Genomic DNA, 15,216 nt, shown 5'->3' with positions numbered 1-15,216 from the left:
TGGATCTTGAGCCAGGAATTCTTCATTATTTTGTAGGTTCTCAAGTGCTTTCAAGCAGATTTAAAAAATATTTTGCCTAGCATTTGTAGGTGTCTTCAGTGGAAGGGTTGGTCCCAATAATCAGGTCTACTATTATCACAGCACAAGCTTAATTGTCTTGTCTTTTTTTAAACCTCAATTTTAATTTTATTTATGGAAGGTTTCATTATCCAAAAGCTCTTTTCTATATATCATCTTAAGACCAGAAAGAAGATTTCCCAAAATGTTTTATGATACTAATTTTGAAAGATGCTTTTTCATGAGGAAAAAATGAAGGTTTCTATTATGAAATCACTTTGTGTAACCATATGTTACATACTAAGTTTAATGACTCACAAATTAGCATTTTAAAGGCTCCAGTAAGTCCTACAGTGAAGAAAATTACTTAGTTTTATTTTTTTTTATATTTTATTTTTTATTTTTTTATAATTTTTATTTTTCTCTTGAGATTCCAATCTACTTTTTTTTATTAATTTTTTATTTTTTATAAACATATATTTTTATCCCCAGGGGTACAGGTCTGTGAATCACCAGGTTTACACACTTCACAGCACTCACCCAAGCACATACCCTTCCCAATGTCCATAATCCCACCCCCTTCTACCAAACCCCCTCCCCCCAGCAACCCTCAGTTTATTTTGTGAGATTAAGAGTCACTTATGGTTTGTCTCCCTCCCAATCCCATCTTGTTTCATTGATTGTTCTCGTACCCACTTAAGCCCCCATGTTGCATCACCACTTCCTTATATCAGGGAGATCATATGATAGTTGTCTTTCTCTGCTTGACTTATTTTGCTAAACATGATACGCTCTAGTTCCATCCATGTTGTCGCAAATGGCAAGATTTCATTTCTTTTGATGGCTGCATAGTATTCCATTGTATATATATACCACATCTTCTTGATCCATTCATCTGTTGATGGACATCTAGGTTCTTTCCATAGTTTGGCTATTGTGGACATTGCTGCTATAAACATTCGGGTGCACGTGCACCTTTGGATCATTACGTTTGTATCTTTAGGGTAAATACCCAATAGTGCAATTGCTGGGTCATAGGGCAGTTCTATTTTCAACATTTTGAGGAACCTCCATGTTGTTTTCCAGAGTGGCTGCACCAGCTTGCATTCCCACCAACAGTGTAGGAGGGTTCCCCTTTCTCCGCATCCTCGCCAGCATCTGTCATTTCCTGACTTGTTGATTTTAGCCATTCTGACTGGTGTGAGGTGATATCTCATTGTGGTTTTGATTTGTATTTCCCTGATGCCGAGTGATATGGAGCACTTTTTCATGTGTCTGTTGGCCATCTGGATGTCTTCTTTGCAGAAATGTCTGCTCATGTCCTCTGCCCATTTCTTGATTGGATTATTTGTTCTCTGGGTGTTGAGTTTGCTAAGTTCTTTATAGATTTTGGACACTAATCCTTTATCTGATATGTCGTTTGCAAATATCTTCTCCCATTCTGTCAGTTGTCTTTTGATTTTGTTAACTGTTTCCTTTGCTGTGCAAAAGCTTTTGATCTTGATGAAGTCCCAATAGTTCATTTTTTCCCTTGCTTCCCTTGCCTTTTGCGTTGTTCCAAGGAAGATGTTGCTGCGGCAGAGGTCGAAGAGGTTGCTGCCTGTGTTCTCCTCAAGGATTTTGATGGATTCCTTTCGCACATTGAGGTCCTTCATCCATTTTGAGTCTATTTTTGTGTGTGGTGTAAGGAAATGGTCCAATTTCATTTTTCTGCACGTGGCTGTCCAATTTTCCCAGCACCATTTATTGAAGAGGCTGTCTTTTTTCCATTGGACATTCTTTCCTGCTTTGTCGAAGATTAGTTGACCATAGAGTTGAGGGTCTATTTCTGGGCTCTCCATTGATCTATGTGTCTGTTTTTGTGCCAGTACCATGCTGTCTTGATGATGACAGCTTTGTAATAGAGCTTGAAGTCTGGAATTGTGATGCCACCAACTTTGGCTTTCTTTTTCAATATCCCTTTGGCTATTTGAGGTCTTTTCTGGTTCCATATAAATTTTAGCATTATTTGTTCCATTTCTTTGAAAAAGATGGATGGTACTTTGATAGGAATTGCATTAAATGTGTAGATTGCTTTAGGTAGCATAGACATTTTCACAATATTTATTCTTCCAATCCAGGAGCATGGAACATTTTTCCATTTCTTTGTGTCTTCCTCAGTTTCTTTCATGAGTACTTTATAGTTTTCTGAGTATAGATTCTGTGTCTCTTTGGTTAGGTTTATTCCTAGGTATCTTATGGTTTTGGGTGCAATTGTAAATGGGATTGACTCCTTAATTTCTCTTTCTTCTGTCTTGCTGTTGGTGTAGAGAAATGCAACTGATTTCTGTGCATTGATTTTATATCCTGACACTTTACTGAATTCCTGTACAAGTTCTAGCAGTTTTGGAGTGGAGTCTTTTGGGTTTTCCACATATAGTATCATATCATCTGCAAAGAGTGATAATTTGACTTCTTCTTTGCCGATTTGGATGCCTTTAACTTCCTTTTGTTCTCTGATTTCTGAGGCTAGGACCTCTAGTACTATGTTGAATAGCAGTGGTGATAATGGACATCCCTGCCGTGTTCCTGACCTTAGCGGAAAAGCTTTCAGTTTTTCTCCATTGAGAATGATATTTGCGGTGGGTTTTTCATAGATGGCTTTGATGATATTGAGGTATGTGCCCTCTATCCCTACACTTTGAAGAGTTTTGATCAGGAAGGGATGCTGTACTTTGTCAAATGCTTTTTCAGCATCTATTGAAAGTATCATATGGTTCTTGTTCTTTCTTTTATTGATGTGTTGTATCACATTGGCTGATTTGCGGATGTTGAACCAACCTTGCAGCCCTGGAATAAATCCCACTTGGTCGTGGTGAATAATCCTTTTAATGTACTGTTGAATCCTATTGGCTTGTATTTTGTTGAGTATTTTTGCATCTGTGTTCATCAGCTTAGTTTTATTTAACACAAGGTTTACCAAACATTGATAAATCCTTCTTCTCATACAGTTCCAAGAAACATATCTGGAAAAATAGATTAGAAATCATTCTTTACTTTTAAATATTTTTCCCTCTAAACTTCCCTGGGAATCTTAACTGTTTAATCTTTTTATTCATAAAGAGTATATCTGGTATAATAATGAGTTTAAACTACTTTTTCCAAACTACTAAACCAAAATGGCATCATTGTTGAAAATGAGCTAAAACATATTATCTGGCTCTTCCTCACAAAAATAACATTTTAAAAATACCCATGGCATATCATTTATTTTAGGGACAATTTATAGTAAAAACACTTTAAACCCATGTATGCTCTAAGTATTTCACATAAATACATGCTTCCAGTTGGTATCTTAGTTGACATAAAAAGTCTACTCAGATCTAATTCTGTTAAAAAGCAGATATATATATATATATATATATATATATATATATATATATATGCCATTTAGAATACAAGCCACACAAGTGGAGTAAGTAGAGTTACACGCAGTCTAGGTAAAATTGGCATGTACGAGTATCAGGACATACAATCTTGATGCATTATGAGATGCTGAGGTGTACCCTAAGAAGCAGGATTTATCTCTGTTTATATGTAATAATGTAAACAGACTTTTAAATAACTCACTAAAGGGGTGCCTGGGGGGCTCAGTTGGTTAAATGTCTGCCTGTGGGTCAGGTTGTGATGCGGTTCTGGGACTGAGCCCCATGTCCAGCTCCCCAGTCAGCAGGTCAGCAAGGAGGCTCCTTGTTTCTCTCCTTCTGTCTCCTCTCTCTCCCCAAGCCCCCCATTCATGCAACGCTCTCTCTCTCAAATAAATAAAATCTTTAAGTTTCTCACTAAGCACTTACAATATTTTAATACTTACTTGAATTTTAAGTTTTAATAGAAATACATGTTCCCTAATCATGATTATTAACACTATTAACACTAAACACATTAGTTACCTAAGATGGGGGGAGGAAGGGCATGGGAATGGAACAGAGGTATAAAAGGGATTAATACACAGCAGACTGAGATGCTTTGTATGAAGTAATGACGATGTGCCATGATCCCAGGAGTAGGATTATGTAGTCCTCTAAACATAAAGGTCACGACAGGGAGAGGAGGCTTATAAAAAAAGAAAAATGAATGAAAACAACAACAACAACAAAAGAAAATGTATTTTGATGATGACAAAGTCTGAGTTTGAAATTACCAAAGGGAGCACAGAAAAACCAAGCAGCAGAGACAGAGTTTAGATTTACAGTTGCATGGCAGATAAGAAAAAATATTGATAAAAGCTTTTAGGAAGTGTAAAAAGTACAAGAAAAAAAATGGGAATTGAAAAACTTGTTTGACAGGAGTTAGAACCGTGTTTACAATATGCCAGAAGGATGAAGAAAAAAAAAAGAAGGAAAGTCAAGGGGAAAACACATTAGAAATCTTCAAAGAGTTAAACTCCATGGGGGAGGGGGGAACTATTTCGGAAATAAACCAAGAGGTACTTACAATTAACATTAAATGAAATAGAAATTCTTGAGTCTAGCCTTAGCTAAGCTAGGAAGTAGAAGGCAAAGTAAGATGGGCAGTACTGGGGGAGTACAAGCATATGGGAAGGTTTAACACAAAAAGAGTATGTATATGGGCATGCAAATAACTCAAATGAAGTTTAAATAAACTATAAATATTTGGAAATACACATATAAGTAAAGCAGCCTAATGTATAACTATTAATACTGTTATGAATTTTCCACAATTATGTTAAAAAAGATCCTACATTGGTCTTCTATAATATTCCATCCAAAGCACAATTAATATGTGGTAGAATTAGGCATTTAACCTACCACTATGTTTTATAACTTGTCTCAGCAATACGTTTCTTTCTCATCACCTTAAATTAAGTTATTCAATTATCTCTGCAAATCTCTTGAGGCAGAAGCTCCTTACATTTTAATAGAATGAATGGGCTGAATACATACAAGTGTAAATTTTTCTTAGAAGTGTCTGTGTTCAGAAGTCTCCAGGAACACACAATATCTAAATTAGGGAGGAAATTTTTTTTTTCCAGATACAATGATGATACAATGATGACAACTATGTTTATTACAGATTAAGAGACCAAGACCACTTAATGTGATGATAATCCAAAGGAATACAGTTATTCTTACAACTCTTTGACATATATGCCATGTTTCTGTAATGTTCAGTTCATAGTGTATCTTTGCCGGCACTCGGAGGTTGGGCAGACATATTTAAACATGTGTTTAAACTTGCTAGTCATCTTTGGGATCCTAAAGTAAAAAACAAAACAAAACTAACCCAATTTGGCTACAACTGTGACAAAATGTGGATGTTCTACACGTAGCCACCAAAACAATGCTTTGAAGACAAACTTCTTAATAATCTTTGTAGCTCTAGAAGCAGGCCCACCATTTCTTTGTTATTGCAACCTCTCCAAAAACATTTCATGCTATTATAAAATGTATCATCTGCTAATGATCTAACTTTTGGCAAGAATAGATGATACAGAAATCTTCTCCTTAAGAAACTAGCTTGATGTAAAAACTGTATGAAGGCAATTGCATCTTTAGCAAAGAACAGTATCTGAAAGCACTTGAGGAAGCACTCAAGGCCAAGGTATAAAGAACAGAGCAGGGGTGTTATTTAAAAATGTTAGGTATTAGTAAAAACACCCCTCAGAAGAAAATTAAGTCTATGAAGGGACATGTCTGCTCTAGTCATATACCCATTTTTCCCTTATCTGGTATAAGGCCTCATTTGAGGGACAATATTCCCTTTATCTCATATAGGGCAGATGCCTAGAAAGACAAACAGGAGTAATTCACGCACCCACTGGACTGCTTCCAGCTCCATTTGGCACTGTGAGGTCTGAAGTGCTCAACATCCCACCTAAAAATTTTGGAGAGAGAACAGAGAGGGCAGAGAATGAACATGAATTGGTTTTCCTTATCTGAATGAAGTAAACTGCACTCCTTTCCTAAAAAGCAAAAATAAAAACTAGCCCTAGACTGAATCTGGCATAACTGTGTAATATGATATAGTTAAATATACATATAAAAGCTCACCTATCAAGCTCTGGATACAAATGCTTTCCTGTATCAATATCAAAAAGTACAAATTCCTAAGAATGGGGTCAGTGCTAACAGTACTATTAAATTTGGGACTTAAAGAAGAGGAAACACTGTATTACAAAGAATAAAGTCATAAATGCTGATTTTTGCTGAATTCATGAACTCTAACTCCAGTCAGGTACATCTACTCTCTTATTTTTGACATGAGTGACTCACACTCGAACTTTAAGTCTTTGCTCATGATACCCTAATTAAATTTTCTGCCTGTCAAAGTATGGTTTCCCGTGAAAAGGAAAGTTATAGATGGCAGATTCTGTATATGGGTCCACTGTACCCAAGAGGATGCCACAGCGCCGCAGTAAATCCTCAAAAATATTCCTTAAAATGGAATCAATTATGTGGCAGTGACTCTCGCACATCATAGAAAATTAAAGGTAGCGAAATAAGAAACTGCTTATGTCAGCAATTCTTTTTCTTAAAGAACCAGCAGAAGAGAGACCATTACACACCTGTACTGCCGGTACTCGGCGGTCTCTGAGGGACTCCAGGGGATACATTTCTGTGCAGCGTGGCTTGAGGTGGAGACAGCATGTTTGAATCTGCTAATGTTGAGCTGGTGGCCAAAGTTGGCGACACAAGTGAACTCCTGGGTTAGTGTAGGACAAAGCATTAGGGCTGGTCACAGGGACTGTGACAGACATTGAGAAGTTTTGAGGTGGCAAACCAGGCTGTAAATAAAGAACAAGGAAGAGAAAACTGTTAGTTTCATTTTCATCTATATTAAATAAATAACTTACGAATTTTAATTTGGATAAGGTAACTCCACAGTTATTAAAAGTTGAGGACAGGGATAGTTTCTTACTAATCAACTGGTAGATTTAAGTTGCTTTCTTCAGAATTACATTTGAACATGAGTATGTCTGACATAAACTTTTCAATTTCCGTTTTATATATGAATACATATACACTACTATAAAGTGTGTGTGTGTGTGTATATATATATATATATATATATATATATATATATATATATATTTAAAACAGTCCTAGAAATGAAAATTAGATGTCAGAACCTGATATTAAAGTAGTGTTGTCAGATTTAGACATTACAAAATATATTGTTACCAAGTAAGCATAAAATTTGCACTTTAATAATCCAAACCAGTTTAGTAACATTACATTTCTATTGAGAGATTACAAATTTAACAAAAGGAGAAAATATGTACACAAATTATAAATTTAATACACCAAATGTGGGACATTATAAATCAGCCCTGGTTTAACTGACTGACATTCTTAATGGACAAAACTTAAAAAAAAAAAATTCAAGTCATATATACAACACATGAAATCTGAGTGTGATGAAATGCAAAGAAACCATCTAAACAATAAAATTAACCACTGAAAACCTATCTTTAAATTGTATGAAGATTAAGTTATAATTATAAATGCTATCTTACTTCCCTCCTAAGTATTCCACACCCCCTTAAAACAGTATTTGTCATTTCTTCTTGTATTTCCTTCGTAGACCATATATAATATACTTGTTAACCATGAATATAACAATTCTCTTTATAAAATCTCCATTATAGAGAAAGAAGAAAGCTTTCTTCTCCCCATATTTTAAAAGTGATTGCAAAGTGTGGCAACACTGCTAATTCAAAGTTGGAAGAATATAATTTATGTTCTCTATTCAATAGATTATTTCAGAAAGAAAATTATCATTCATTAACTGACATAAAACAATGGCTACATGACAAAAAAATTTTTTTTCAAAGGTAAAGCAATTTTATTTACACAATATTTTGCAGTTTAACATTTACTACAAAGTCACCAGCATCCATGTGAGGTCAGAAGGGATTTTATTTTATGTTTTTAAAGAATAATAACTGTATTAGCACAAAAATACTTCCTTAAATCTATTTTTCATGAGCTTCTTATAGTAAAGGACTCCTTTGAAGAGATAATCCATGATGTATACTTCAAGGCATAGTTTTTAAGAGAATTAACTCTGACAATAAGATAAATATCAGAATCAGAACCAATTTGTTCCCTGAAGCCTACACTACAGATGCAGCTTTAGAAAATCAGATCCAAAATAGCTGTTTTAAGCAGCTCTTGCCAATGAGCTCCCCGTAAGAACTCTTTGAAGAACTATCAAAGAAGGATAACTCAAAAAACTACTGGTTTTCATGATGGTTAGATGTATGAGCATAGGAAAATTTTAAACCAAGTATTTGATTTGCAACCAGTTTAAAAACATTGCTTCCTTAAATTAGTATCAAGCCAAGCCTCTCTTCCTCAATACCTACAATAAAAGAAAAGAAAAGTTTGGAGGTATTTTGCCAAATAGTTTTCGGACATTTACAAAGAACCAAAGAGTAAGTTACTACTATTACATCAACTATACAAAATAATTAAAAATAATCCTGAAACATCAAATTTTGTAATAAATCTAATCACTTTATATTTTTAGTCTCAAGATCTATTAATGTACATGTAATATTTTTTAAGTCATGAGAGGGAAAGGGAGATCTTATATGAACCCTTTGTATTTACGATCATGGAAATTTAAGAGCTGGAAGGGACCTTAAAAATTACGTAAGCCAGCTCATTCACTTTACTGATGAGAAAATTGGCATCTGAGAGGGATTTATGCGCCCTGTCCAAAGGTATAGGAGACAGTAAGTAGAACTTAGATTAGGATGCTTTCTCTTCACTTCCTTGTTTAAGACACTGAACATGTATTATTATAAGACTCCAACAAATTTCTTTTGAAGTTCTGTAAAACAAACAACAACAAAAAAACCCTAACAAAATTTCTTCCCCTTCTACTTATTGGTATCATCACCCACTGCGAAAATAAACAGGATGCGTAGCCAATATCTTCATGCACAAGATAAAAGCAGAAACCATACTTTAGTACTCACTGCGATTTTATGATTCCGCATCATATTATCAAATTCCTCATTATTTTTTTTTTTATATTTTTCTTCTGTATGTGGAGTTAGCACATAGGAAGTATCAGGGTCTGGGCTGTCGCACCCTCTGTGTTCCTTCTTGTTCAGAGCCTATATAATGAAGTTAACAAAAAGGATCAACAAATAAAAAGTAGAGGTAAAGTAAAAGTACTTTCAGGGCCTCGTTTGAAAATAAAATCACTATCTTCATTTAGTTTGCTGAATCTGTCCTCCGAGAGTGGACTGTGCTCAAAGTAATCGTCAGCATCAGGACTCTCACAACCATTCAGGCCTTTCTTTCTTAAAGTCTGAAATACAATTGGAAAATTCACACACAAATGATACTAACTTGCCATGAGTTTTGTAAAATTTATTAAGAGAGCACAGACTGAATGAATTATTACAAGAGCCACTGAAATGGTTTTTAAATGATCACAAATGTACTCTAATCCTCCAAATAAGGTAAACCTTAGGTATAAGCAAAATTAATGCTCCCAGTGCACATTAAGAAAAAAAGGAATGTTAATTTATTTGGATTCTTTCTTCCCAAACTTCCTAGAGAATACTAAATTACTCACGGCTCTGACATTTACAATCTGAATCTGATTACAGCCTGATCAACACATCTGATAGGGCCAATGAGTGTGCAAACTGACACAGAAATGTATCAAAATGATGCTCTGAGAAGCTATCATAGTGCCTTTACAAAATGAACATTTCAGCAACTTCATCTACTGAAACTGCTTTCCACCTGAGTTTATCCTAGCCACCAGAAAGAATTAGCATCCTATCTCAGTAACCTCATTCCTAATTTGTTCTTAAATACTATCATTTTCCTACAAAACTTAAAGGCAAAAAACTCAAATACTTATTTACATATGACAGCTATGACTCTTTTCTATGTAGAGTATAAATATTATTAGTGACTTTATTAGTGACACTGAACATCTATTGGTGTAAGATTGCAACAAATTTATTTTGAAGTTCTATAAAACAAAACAAAAAAACACCCCACTAATGAAATTTTCCCCCTTCTACTTACTTTTAAAGTTTGTAATAATATGTTAAACAGCATGTATCTTTCACCCCCTTGGCTACCTCTTCGTACAGAGCTCCTTCAGGGGTTGACCTAATCCACTGAACTGACTTTCTGGAAAACTTTGTGTTATGAAAGTATCTCCTAGACAATATGTTCACTTTTCCTTCTTATTTTGAGGTAAAAATATAATGAACCATTTGCTTTCTGATTTTTAATTTTTTTCACTAAAATCACCATGAAATGACTTGTTCAATATTTAAAAGAGTAGCTTTACAACCAAGGGCTTGACAATCTGTGGAATACTAATTTATTTCCAGAATGTCTAAATTTTTAAAAACCCCAATGGGTGTTTTTTTAAAGTAGAATTACAGAGTTCAACATTTTAAATAGCTTTGAGGCTGGCTGATTTTCTAATCAACCACTGTGAAGTTTTGGGAAGTTAAAATTTTCCAAGTAAACTAATGAAGTTTATTTAATTGGGAAACAAAGTTTGATCAATAAATTAGTACTATGTTTGCTAATTTATTCTTTAATGATTATTTAAATTAGATTTAAGATGCGCTTAATTAATTCATAGTAATCTTGATATCCTTTAAAATATAATTTACAATTATGAATGCTTATTTTATAAGCACTGAAAGAATGTAAACACACAACAGGTTAAGATAGGAAATTTTTTTCTTAGTTTCCCTGAAGTCAAATTATTTTAAAATCCTTTAGTCAATTTGATTTTTTTCATGCTTACAGAATCATAAAAAATCCTAAGTGTTGATACGTTAACTTCTCCAATTACTTAGCATGCACTAGGAATCCCACATATAGTCTCTGAAACCCCCACCGTAACACAATCACTAAACATAAGCATAGAGCAAACACTACCTGTACTTCCCTAACACTGGCCCCATGGCTCTACGTTCTATGGATATAACTAATCACATGAACTTTTATGTGTACTTAGCCATAAAAGGTCCAGTTATTTAGAACTAAGGGATGGAGACATGTATTCTCCCCCGCTCACTGTAGCAAGTTCTGCTTGCCAAAGCTCTGCAAGTTGCTATCAGCAATGAAGACGTTAACATTCAGAATATTGGAACACAATGAACTCTTATAACCTACACAGCCCTAGAAACAAAAATATAGTAAGTGCCTACACAGATTTCATCATGAACTTGTTGACTTATTCTAGCCTGAAATCTCCAGATATTTTCCCATCATATTCACGCATCTTAAGACTAGGAAATTCATAGTCATGCTTTCACTAATAGCGACCACCAACTATGTGCCTCTTTGAAGTCCTTTCAAATTACTGAAGAAAAAGAATATGGCCTTTTAAAGTAATTACACAGAAGTTTTATTCTACAACAACAGGGTTAACCCTACTTGCACTCATAAAGAATAGTGTTCTGGTATCTCCAGCTCTGCAAGCCTTCACTTCAGATGGGGTTCCTGTCATTGTGAGGGAATTCAAGAGGCTCTATCAGCTCTGGAGATAACAAGCTCATGTACCTCTACTGGATACCCAACTTGCGTCTTCTTATCACCAGAACACGAAGAGTTGTTGTGAGGACCCAACTACCATAAAAAGACTTTTTCTGTCTTTTTTATCATTACCACATAGCTTAATAGTAAAAGTCTCTCCTGTGTCACAGGTACTAACACATGGAATGCTGTCATCTATTAACAAGCTTAGGTGAGGCATATAAGAAACAGGCTAGCTTCAATTTTTTCACGTGCTTCAGGTCAGCCACAATAAAAACACTTGGTTAACGAAGAAAACAGTGTGAAAGGCTACCATTTTCAGGAATCTGTTGTTGTGTATTCCTTAAGAGTACTAGCACGGTGCACAGTCTATGGCTATTACAGATGATTATTATGGTCCATTCTGAAGTAAATAGTACTTCATAAAAAGTACTTTGCTATTGTACATCAACTGACAGTTTTCAGTGACATTATGGCAAACTCATGGGGAAAGTTCAATTGTGCCAAAATAATTTCAAGTTTCACGGGTATGTATCATGTAAGTTGACTGAAGTTGCTTTTCTTAAATAATTAAGTTATTAATTTAAGCTAACTTGATACAACCTGTTAAGTGTTCTTTTGTACCAGTGTTCTAAACATGTCTAATGATTCCAACTGCAAAGATTACTTAAATGAAATCCTAAAATGAATGCCCATATAATTTTCATCAGTGCGTTTCTATAAAAGAAATTTTATTTTTGGAGGGTTAGCTAAACACCTTTAAAAAACAAACATTTCTACTCCTCACAATAGATGTAAACAATATTATGATTTTAATGGCACTTCTTCTTATATTTTGGGCCAATTCGGTCAGGTACTTTCTGCATACTTGAACATACATTATAAAATGCAGATTTTAAATAATCAACGTCCTTAGCTAATATTTACCTTAAGTATTAGTTATCTAAGGACAGATTCTGAAAGCTTTTTAAATGGATCAAAAAAAAAAAAAAACCCTCCTAAGTGTCTTTATGGAAAACTATGTATTGTTTAGGGCACATCCTTCCATGTCATCCGATTCTTTGGGGTTTGTGCCTTTGAGCTATTTAACAACTCTGTAGAGATAGAAGTTAATTTGTTGAAACTGGTAATAATGGAAATTAATGTTTGTAGACATGCAAATAAATTCTGTCTGATGGTGGTTCAATTGACTTCTGTTACTACTGTGGAAGAGGTCAGGTCTTTTATTTTTTTGCCTTCTTGATGGGCTTGTGTATTTGTCTAATCTTAGGATTTATCTATTAACCACTTGTAATTTTTTCCAGTTTCCTCAGTCACTAATGAGTTAAAATCTTTTTTTTTTTTTTTTAAAGAGTGTGTGTGAGTGGGAAAGAGGAGCAGAGGGACAGAATTCTCAAGTGGTCTCTGCACTGAATGCAGAGGCCAATGCAGGGTGATCGCAGGACCCCCACGATCTCGACGTGAACCCAAACCAAGAGCTGGATGCTTAACGGACTGAGCACTCAGGTGCCCACGAGTTAAAGTCTTTGATTCATGTTCATTTTAGATTTGAGAGTCATGATTTTACTTTTGAAGAGTACTGTTTAACAGTAGTATAAAACTACCCTTGACTTATGTTTCACAGTAAATGTAAACTCAAGGGAGCTTCCCAGGAATTCTTGTTAGGATTTAGTATGTACTAAGCATTGGTTTTTAAAAGAAAAAACTAATGTGCTGCTAAATTTTTTGAAAATATTTGGTTAACTGATTAGTGATTTGTGTTAATTTATTATAGTATCAAAAATTAAGGAGAGATGATCAGAGAAGGCTTGTAACCTTTCAGTATTCTTCTTCAAGAAATAAAAGAGTAATCCTTAATTCTTGTGGTAATTCATAAATTAAATGCTATTCCTATCACAGTATTAAGAGTACAACAGTCTACAACAACAAACCCACAATCTTCTGAGGCAGGGTTCCTCTCCATCTGAAGCAAGTGAGTTCTAAGGTGAAATTTGAGCTGCTAGAAGACTGGGTGGTGTTTTACATATATGAATTTCCAAGGGAGGGGCACCTGGGTGGCTCAGTTGGTTAAGCGTCTGCCTTCGGCTCAAGTCATGATCCCAGTGTCCTGGGTCAAGCCCTGCATTGGGCTCCTTGTTCAGCAGAAAGCCTGCTTCTCCCCCTCTCGCTCTACCTGAGGCTTCCCCTGCTTGTGCTCTCTCAAATAAACAAATAAAATCTTAAAACAAAAAAACAAAAAAACAAAAAACAAAACTTCCAAGGGACAAGGGATCCCTGTATCACATCCACAGTTTCTGAGCTGGAAATGCCCAAATTAAACTTAAAAGAGGTGGGTTGTATTTTTTTTTTTGTATTAATTAAATGAGTTTTAACTAAATGAAGAGGAACTTAAAAACTTCTATTGATTAAAGGCCCTACCAATAGGAAGGCTCTGAAATTTAAAACATTTCCATCAATTTATGGAAAAAACAATGAAAATTACATCCTGGCTAGAACTTTCATTCAGGTTTATCTACCTTTGTTCTTTGACAAAGCTATATTACAACTCTGTAGGGATGGATGTTAATTAACTTGCAGAAAATGAATAATAACTGCAAATAACTCCTGTTCATAGAAATTGTTTCCTGTGGGATGTCACTGATTATCACCTTGTGGATACTGACCTGTTTTCTTGCATTTGTAAATTCACTTCAGCATTCTTTAACCACTATTACATGGTATTTTGAGTTTTTTGAACTGGCTGTAACATCTTACTGGTGTACTCATTCGTTAAATAAAATCTTTGATGCCTGTTCATTCTATAGTTGTAAGAGTAATGATTATGCTTTCTTTCACACCTAACCTAACATTTGGAAGACCTATAATCTCAACTGCCTGTTTCACATTTTCATTTGGATATCTGGCTACTCTATTTCAATGGAACTCACTACCTCTCATTAAACAGATCCCCTCTTCAGACTTGTGCAATCTTGTGCAATCTTGTGGTGCATGCTTTGTTTTCTCCCCCACAATTCACAGGGAACACCAAGTTTTATAGATTATAGTTATTTCCACTGCCACCATATTCAACACAGGCCTGTGCTGCTTTATATCTAGATGCTTAGAATATACCCTTGTACTTTTTCTACTCTCTTTTCTAATCTGTCCCATAACTTGTTAGAGATTCGGGTCTCCTCAAAACCACTTTGTATTATCACACCTGTTTTAAATCTTTGATGCTTCTCTAGAATCTAAAGCAGCAGTCTCTAAGACTTAGATTAGCTACCCCATCCAGACACATATTTTATGCACAGCTCCCAAAATATGCATACATTTTGCAATTTATATGCATAAATTAATCCTTTTAATATTAATAAGCACATTTTAGAGTAGAATTTCTAATATTTTCTTCCTAAACCGCAAGAGACTGTTTTACATATCTTACATCCCTCTTTGGAAATAACAGATACAGAATACAGAACCAAAATTCCTTAGCCTAACTGCAAGTCACCAACAGCCTAGCTCCTACTTACCGGCTCACTTGTTTAAAACCCTGCCCTCTTTTCTGTAGGACTGTTTTATAGCTCACTATGGCCTGTGGCCTTGTTTGAACCCCATCTTCCATGAAACTTTTCCACTACTACTT

The 15,216-nt window shown here is 34.9% G+C and overlaps 1 pseudogene across 1 annotated transcript in view; it reads right to left on the bottom strand.

The window, feature by feature from the left end:
* Positions 1 to 15,216, bottom strand: part of LOC309867648 (myocyte-specific enhancer factor 2A-like) — a 301,652-nt pseudogene that overhangs the window by 20,532 nt on the left and 265,904 nt on the right. Inside the window, exons 3-5 of the transcript in view lie at positions 9,250 to 9,381; positions 6,623 to 6,841; positions 5,872 to 5,931 (exon numbers count right to left, since the gene is read on the bottom strand). The product of the transcript in view is annotated as a myocyte-specific enhancer factor 2A-like (transcript). The remainder of the gene's footprint in view (positions 1 to 5,871; positions 5,932 to 6,622; positions 6,842 to 9,249; positions 9,382 to 15,216) is intronic.

This window comes from Mustela nivalis, assembly GCF_964662115.1.
Source record: "Mustela nivalis genome assembly, chromosome: 6".
Taxonomy (NCBI): domain Eukaryota; kingdom Metazoa; phylum Chordata; class Mammalia; order Carnivora; family Mustelidae; genus Mustela; species Mustela nivalis.
The sequence above is the reverse complement of the archived record's forward strand: the minus strand, read 5'-3'. Positions and strand labels throughout refer to the sequence as shown.